General features: G+C 47.8%; 1 pseudogene; it reads right to left on the bottom strand.

Moving 5' to 3' along the window:
- Positions 1 to 577: 577 nt before the first annotated feature.
- LOC146199814 (uncharacterized) lies at positions 578 to 8324 on the bottom strand (annotated as a pseudogene).
- Between the last annotated feature and the right edge of the window lie 572 nt (positions 8325 to 8896).

Genomic DNA, 8896 nt, shown 5'->3' with positions numbered 1-8896 from the left:
CTCTTTCACTCTAATGGACCATCAGTTATCGTGTCTTTAAATTACTTGACCTGCCCAGTTTTTTTTTTTTTTATTTCGACTAGAATGTCATTACCTTCCATTTGTTCTCTGGCCCATTCAGCGCACTTCCCATCTCTTATGCTATATCTGCAATTTTGCATTCCATAGCTCTCTGCATGGTCCTAAATTTAAGTTCAATTCTTTTCTAGGCTCCATATTTCTTCTCAAAGATTAGCACCATTAAGATACAGCTGTTGTATGTTTTCTTCTTGAGAGATGATGGTAACCTGCCATTCATGATGTCAAAGTGCTTACTGCATGCACTTCAACCTAAGCCAATTCTAATTATTTCCCTTTCGTGATTTGAATCTGCAGCCACTACCTATCTCAGGTGGACATATTTCCTACTTCCAGTGCCTTGCTACTCATGGCAAGTTTCTCTTTTTTCTGAGGCTGTTGAACATTGCTTTAGTCTTCTGCATATTGATGATTAGGCCAACCATTCTGCATTGCCTGTCTGTCATTAATCATCCTTTGTGACTCGTCCACTAAATTACTTGATTGTCTTTCATTCCATTTAAGATAGTGAACTTTTCATATTTATGATTACTGCTAGTAAATAAAGGATTTCATCTGCACATGATGTCAACTCATGTGGGGTCCTTTGTGAAGTAATGGTAAATATTTTCAGCCACTGGATCACACTTTCTACATGGATCCTTAAAGAAGCTATTAAATAGGTTGCATTCATTTCTGATTCAGTGAAATGGGAACTGGTAGCAGGAGGAGGCATGACCAGGTTAGCATTCTGAGCACCAACACTTGTCTGAATTCCAGGAAAGCCCTTATCTGCCAGGATATAGGTCTCCTGGTACAAGCAATTTAGGAACCCAAATTCAATGGTTATTGTGGCATCTGTTTTTTGGCCTCCAAAACCCTTTGACAAGAAATTCAAGACTATTAGGAGCAATGCCAATTGTTATGTATACGCACAACAGCATCTCGGTAGCACCAACACTTGTCTGAATTCCAGGAAAGCCCTTATCTGCCAGGATTAGGTCTCCTGGTACAAGCAAATTTAGGAGCCGAAATTCAATGGTTATTGTGGCATCTGTTTTTTGGCCTCCAAAACCCTTTGACAAGAAAGTCAAGACTATTGGAGCAATGCCAATTTTTATGTATACGCACAACAGCATCTCGGCTTCTCATCCTGTCGCGCCATCTCTACGTGGCCGCCTCACTCCTAACAAGGCTCCACAGCCAGCGCCACATACGTAACTACAAACCAAGCTATTCCTCAATAAACCTTAGTTCCTTTTCTGTTCACAACTGGACTGGTCCGTGTCGTCAGTCTCTCCGACAATAACCAAACATAACATGGCGTCAGAGTAACGTAGAACCCCGTAAACATGGCCATGTGCGTTTCTGCCCCCACCTCCTCCCTTCGAGCCCGGCGACAACCCGCACCAGGCATGGGAAGACTGGAAAGATGCCTACAACATCTACAAACTCGCAGGTGACTACGCCAGCAATCCTCCCGCTACTCGCAAGGCCCTACTCCTTCATGTTCTCGGGTCCCGCGGCCGACGCGTCGCCCTGATATTCCCCCTTCAACTTTCGAGCGTCGAGGGTGCGCAGACGCCGGATCAAGTTACGTACCTGCTCTAGCAGTTCGACGCTCTATACAAGCCATACAAAAACGTAATACAGGCGTCGGCTGTCTTCAACACCATGCAACAAAAAGCAAACCAGCCGTTCGACGACTTTGTAACTGACCTCCGGAGGCAAGCCGAAAAATGCGACTTTGCAGAAAGAGTAGAGAGGCTCATCGGGGACCGCATCGTTGTCGAAATTAGAGACGCAGCATTGAGGGAGCGACTATTCCGTGAACGGGACCTCACTCTTGACAAGATAATTACAGCATGCAAAACAGCAGAGATTTCTAAGAAACAAGTGCAAGCCATAAAGAATCATAAAAGATGGAACTCGTCAAAACAACCAGCTTCGAGGACCCCGCATTCGATCCCGAAGCAGAAGCAGCAACGCGAATGCTCGCGCTGTAGAACAACGCACAAGCCACGCGCCTGTCCCGCTTATGGTCCCAACTGTTATGCCTGCGGCAAATTCGGGCATTTTTCGAGCATGTGTAAACAACGACAACGAGGCAGCATCTCCTCAAGTCAGCGAATAGGGCTCCTTAAAGGTCCTCAGCAGCAGGTTCAGCAACAAGAATTTTTCCTGGAGAGCCTCGGCCTCCTCAACGTAAACAGCGCCTCAGAATGGTTCGAAACAGTCTGCGTGAATAGTCACAGCATCGGGTTCAAGTTAGACACCGGCTTCGACGTGAGCATCATGCCCATGCATCAAATCAGAAACTGGCGTATGCAACCAGACATGGAGCCAACGCATGCACGAGTGACGACGTACAGCGGGCAGGAACTCCCTATATATGCTGAATGCCAACTGCAATGCTCAGCTGGTGAAAACTCCTGCATCTTCCATTTTCTCGTCGTCAACCAGTCACTAAAGCCAATGTTAGTCGCCAACGCATGCAAGACATTGCAGCTCATAAAAAGAGTACAGCCGCAGCGAACAACTGCAGCTGCATGCACAGCAGCCTAGACAATAAGGAACGTGCGCTCGACGACTTTTCTGATGTATTTGAAGGCATTGCGAAATTGCCTGGGGTGTGCTCCATACAACTAAAGGAGTGATTCCCACAATGTCAGCTCCACGCCGAGTACCCTACGCAATAGAGCACTAAGAGAAGGCCGAACTGCAACGCATGGAAGAGAACGGCAACATAATGAAGGTGACAGAGCCATCCGAGTGGTTTCACCCAGTTGTCAGTATTCACAAAAACGATAGCAACGTAAGGCTGTGTTTGGAACCTCGCAACCTGAACGCAGCTGTGAAAAGACAACACTATAATGTTCCAGTCCCTGAAGAGTTGTTCGCCACGCTGATTGATGCAAATATTTTTTTTCTGTTCTGGATGCTAAAACTTCATTCTACCAGCTGGTCCTAGACAAGCCAAGCTCGCGCTTGTGGACTTTCACGACGCCCTGGGGACGCTATCGCTTCCTTTGGGTTCCAATCGGCCTTGCAACAGCTCAACTTTTCCAACCACCCATAAAGAGGGTGTTTGAGCAGCAACTAACTGTTAAGCCCTATTTTGACGACATCCTCGTGGCATCAAGAAACCTTGAAGAACATGCAAGCGACCTGAGACAGGTGCTGACCATCGCCAGAGCCAACAACCTGAAACTTAACAAGGAAAAGCTCCAGCTGGCTTTGACGTCCATTACATACATTGGACACCAACTATCATCCCATGGGATTGCTCCAGATCCAGAAAAAGTGACAGACATCGAATCTATGCCACTGCCAACAAACAAGCAAGAACTGCAGAGATTTCATGGAATGGTTACCTACTTGACGAAATTGATTGCCAACTTTTCGGAACTCACAAGCCCACTTCGTGAACTTCTGAAAATGGATGTTCCCTGGCACTGGACGCAACAACATACCGATATCGTCAAGCTTGTGAAGTCAAGGTTGATTACGGCACCCGTGCTTCGATATTTTGGTCCATCAAAGCCCGTGTCAATTTCTACGGACGCCAGCTCCTAAGAATGGGATCAGTCTTACTGCAAGAAGGCAGACCCATGGCCTACGCTACAGCAGCTCTCACAGCCACCCAACAGCAGTATGCGCAAATTGGAAAAGGACTACTAGCCGTCGTGTTTGCGTGTGAAAGATTTCATTACTACACGTTTGCACGAAAAGTGAACATACAGTCGGATCACAAACCTCTGATTGGCCTGCAGAATAAGGACCTGAACAAAATGTCACCAAGACTTCAAAGGCCACTACTGCGCCTCCAGCGGTACACCGTGACTCTTACATTCCAGGGAAAACACTAGCAGTTGCAGATGCCTTAAGAGCTCCCCATGGGTCATCAAAAATAGAAACAGCAGATCAAACGTTTGAGAGACTATCACCAATAAAATTATTTATTAGAACCCGGCGTTTCGGGACCAGCTCGGTCCCTTCCTCAAGGACAAGTCATTGCACCTCAACTTCGGCCACCAAACTGCACAGCTGGCCAAACGCTTCGTCGCTTGTTTCCGCTGCGTGGCCGCATACAAGACCCACCTGGACTTTACCAAGACCTGTCGTGATATGCAACTGGTTCCACAAAGCCTCCGATTAAAGCGCCTATAGTCCACGCACCGGAAGGCCGGAAGATCATCCCCCAAGCTGAACGACGACTGGTGCACGCAAGGATACATGAGAGCCATGACATCCTGAGGCAGAAAGAGCTGGACCTGTTCTTCTTACGTCGGCAGCTTGAACATCGAGTACCGGGTGTGCTCGACTCACTTAAATCGTTCGCCGATAGTGCTCCTACGCCGAAAAACAGACATCTTCTCATGAATTGAAACTCTCCAGGTTACGACAGGAAAACAACAAGGCGAGTAGGCCACCTGTTTATGTTTCGAAGTTGTCACAAATCTTTCTTCCAGACCGCTGTCCCCAATCGAAACTTCTGCTTTGGCGAAAGGCCACGGGTTCAACACCGCGTCAATGCTGCCGCCACTCCGAAAACTAGTTGCTGCCTTGGAGGATGGTATGTGGCACGTTGAGCCTGCCGCCCGTGAAAAACTCTGGCAAATGGTGATAGGGGTCCTGTCCAAGCTACCGAGCCGCCAACTGGCGAACATCTCCCAAAGAGAAATATCAGCTCTGAGAGAACTTCGCGGGGACAAAAACATTGCCATTCTGCCGGTAGACAAAGGAAATTCAACGGTACTGCTCGACCGACAGGGTTACGAGCAAAAAGTCAGGTTACTCCTCAACAGCCCAGCTTACGAAAAATTAAGTAAGAATCATACTACTCAACTTCAGACAAACAGGATCATGCTTTTGGCTTCCATTTTCAAACGCTACCCTCAGTCTAAACACGTATACCTACGCCTGATATGCTGGAATGGCTCTGCACCCACATTCTACGGACTCCCCAAACTTCATAAACCTGGAATTCCGCTGCGCCCCATCGTTGACTTCACCTCATCTCCGCTCCGAGCCCTCTCGAACTATCTTCATCGAATCATTTCCCCGTCGGCGGGGAAAAATCTCTGTCGGCGGATATTAGAGCACAAAAATGACGTCCGGCAATTGAACTCGGAAAGCAACCCCCTCGCCGAGCACTCGAGACCAACCCTTTCAAAAGACGTCACGTCGAGTCGTGGTTCATCGACTGACAACTGCAGCAGTGAACAGGAATCCGGGAACGCTACCCTCCACGTACACAATTGGACTTCGCCACGTGCTAGGAAAGGGGAAGCATAGGCCGCTGCCTGCTACTGCGGGCCTCGAACTTTATTCGCCCCTGAGGAAGGGACTGAATTGGTCCCGAAACATCAGGTTATAATAAATAATTTGGTTGGTGATAGTCTCTCAAATATTTGTTTCAAGTACCCAACCAAGCGGAGTTCCACCGAAGATATTCTCGTTCAAAATAGCAGATCATGACCCCGGACTTGACGTTTCAACTTTGGTTCAAGCAACTCTTAGCAGACTTCACGAGATCGCTGAGGAGACATCACGAGATTCGACTCTCCAAACAGTAACCAAATGCATCAAAGGATGGCCTCAGAAACTCACACAGGTGGACCACGAAGTCAAATCATTCTACCACGTGAGAAGCGAGCTCTACATAACGGAAGGCTCCGTATGCTACGGCCAACGCTTGGTTATACCAGCCGCATGCCAGGCAAATGTGCTTCGCACGCTCCACTAAGCACATCGCGGAATCGTTGCATGCAAGGGTTTGGCAAGCCAGAGTGTGTATTGGCGAACACTAAACCAGGACATCGAGACCTTGGTCAAGAGCTGCCACATATGTCAATCACATCAAATCGGCAATCCAAACCAGACTCTACTGGACCGAGCTCTTCCAAATCGACCTTGACAACAACTCGCCATGGACTTCTTCCATCTGCAGAGAAAGACATACCTGCTGATTGTCGATTATTTTTCAGGTATGCAGAGGTCCGGTAGATAAGGACAACCACAGCAAGTTCGCTGATACAGGTACTGAAGGAAACATTTGCCAGGTTTGGCATTCCAACGACAATCATATCTGACCAGGGACCACCCTTCCACAGCGACGAGCTCAGAAAGTTCTTCCGTGATTGGGACACACCAGCCGTCTTCTCCCTTGTACCCCCGTAGCAATGGTTAAGCGTAGAGAACAATACAGACCATCAAGGCAATGATGACTAAAGCAACCGAGGAAGGCAAGGACCTAGCAGTAGTGCTCCTCACATACCGCTCCACACCAATACCAGGAGCAAAATCACCGGCTGAGTTTCAAGCACAACCAAGTGCTTGAAACCAAGCTTTCCAACTGAAGCTCACCAAAATCTTCTGCAAGAAAGGCAGAAACAACACAAGCATGCTGACCTGCATACAAGAAACCTTCCCCCACTTGTTCCTGGCCAACCCATATGGCTCCGAAATAGCGGCAACTGGACAGAAGCCACCGCGGCAAACGTGGGCCCAGAGCCTAGAAGGTACACCGTGAAAACAGACACCGGAGGCAACTTTATAAAAATCGAATCCACCTGCGATATCGAACGGCGGAACGTCCTACTTCCCAAACTTCGCCGGAAGGCTACAAGGTAATCGATTCAAGCCCTCCTCAACAGAACCACGAATATCCGGTCCTTCCTCCCACTTCAAGTACCTCCTCACCCACCTTATACTATTCGATCAGGACGAAGGATCAAGCCTCCGGCACGTTATCCAAGCACAATCAATGACTTCAGATAACCAGGATATTCCCTGCGCAACTTTCTCAATTTTAGTTAAGAAGGGCGTGTTATGTATACGCACAACAGCATCTCGGCTTCTCACCCTGTCGCGCCATCTCTACGTCGCCGCCTCCCTCCTACCAAGGCTCCACAGCCAGCGCCACCTACGTAAAAGCAAACCCCTCAATAAACCTTAGTTCCTTTTCTGTTCACAACTGGGCTGGTCCGTGTCGTCAGTCTCTCCAACAATAACCAAAATAACACCAATAAGGTATTTTACCGCGTGCCTGCCTTTGCAGTTGAAATACCACAAGTTCTGTTTTTCAACTTCCGATGGCACTTCAGTTTCCAATTCTGTGCAATCTATAATAACCCTTCAGTTGGGATTGTACTGCCTGAATCATGGTGGCAACGTGCTGAAGACAGCTTTACGTGACGGCTACTAAAGTCAGTCTCTGCTAGCTGCAAAAATATCCGATAGCAGTCCTTTAAAGATGCGAAATGCAGTTCTCCTGTGCACATCGAACAAGACACTAAGCACTGAAAATGGCAGTGCATGCTTCAGTTTTATTAAAAATAACAGAAGCTTATCTTCAATTGACAATTCAGTCATCTTTCTATGTACAACTGGCAGCTAGCTCAGCAGCACGGCAAATATTTGAAATATAGCTGCTGTCAAGTCATAAAATGCATCATCAACGTTGCAAAGTGCACTATACCCTGCAAAAAAAGGCTCTTTAAACACTTACTTAGTGCCCTTTCACACCAAAACTGTTCTAGCCTTAGTGAGCTGCAAAAGCTGTCCTAGCCGTAAGACCTTCATACTTGATGAATTGAATGTATGATTGACAGGTGTGTGTGTGTGTGTGTGTGTGTGTGTGTGTGTGTGTGTGTGTGTGTGTGTGTGTGTGTGTGTGTGTGTGTGTGTGTGTGTGTGTGTGTGTGTGTGTGTGTGTGTGTGTGTGTGTGTGTGTGTGTGTGTGTGTGTGTGTGTGTGTGTGTGTGTGTGTGTGTGTGTGTGTGTGTGTGTGTGTGTGTGTGTGTGTGTGTGTGTGTGTGTGTGTGTGTGTGTGTGTGTGTGTGTGTGTGTGTGTGTGTGTGTGTGTGTGTGTGTGTGTTAAGGTATGCAAAATCGAGACGATGACGATGTGCTGGTGTGATGTGAATAAAGATGACGCTTAAGCTAGACTGCGCTAGCTCTGGCAGTGTGTCCCTGACCTGTCCCTGGTGTGTCCTGTTTCGGCTACCCCCGTGTACTTTTCCCTAAGTTTCGGTGGAGTCTTGCAGTTACTACTTCAATAGCGATATTTTGATAGCCGTAGTGGACGCCATTTTAGTGCTAGCATGCACTATGCCGTCTGACGCGACATTTTCTCCGTCGGCACAACCAGCCCCACCATCGTCATGGCGTGGCCTCGTGATCCGGGCACCTTTTACGGCACCATTCACGTCGACGTAGAAGACTAAATCTCTATGTACGAGCGCGTCAGCAAGCATAACCATTGCGACGCGACCCTCGTGCTTGTGAACGTCATTTTCTATCTATCTGGTACGGCACGCATCTGGTTTGAGACGCTCAAAGATCTCACATCCTGGGATATATGCAAGCAGAAGGTCCGGGACCTCTTTGGCAAGCCGATCAGACGCAAGTTAGCGCAAAAAAAAGACCTAGCATCTCGAGCCCAGTCATCGACCAAATCATATTTGTCATATATTCAAGACGTTCTAGGCCTAGCTATGCCGCTAAATGCATAGCGCCATGTCCGAGACCGACAAGGCGGGCCACTATTATTAAGAATCGCAGACGAGCTTTTAATCTCACTCTTAGCAAAGAATGTACTTAACGAGAATAAAAAACTGGCCGAGGTAAAATGGAATTTGCGCTGCTTTACGATGAAAGAATGTACGACGGTCGACTCAGTCCTCCAAGTTTGCCGGCAGTTTAAGCAAGCAAAACACCGTCATATTGCTCTCCGCTTCAAGCACTTCCCGAACACAGCTGTACGTCCTCGTGCAAAGATATACCAACACTGCAGCAGCAGTCTCATCTGTCGAACTTGACCAGGATTGTTCGC

Source organism: Amblyomma maculatum, chromosome 2 (genome assembly GCF_055883805.1).
Source record: "Amblyomma maculatum isolate TAMU_Amacu chromosome 2, ASM5588380v1, whole genome shotgun sequence".
NCBI classification, from domain to species: domain Eukaryota; kingdom Metazoa; phylum Arthropoda; class Arachnida; order Ixodida; family Ixodidae; genus Amblyomma; species Amblyomma maculatum.
This window is presented reverse-complemented; position numbering and strand designations above follow the sequence as displayed.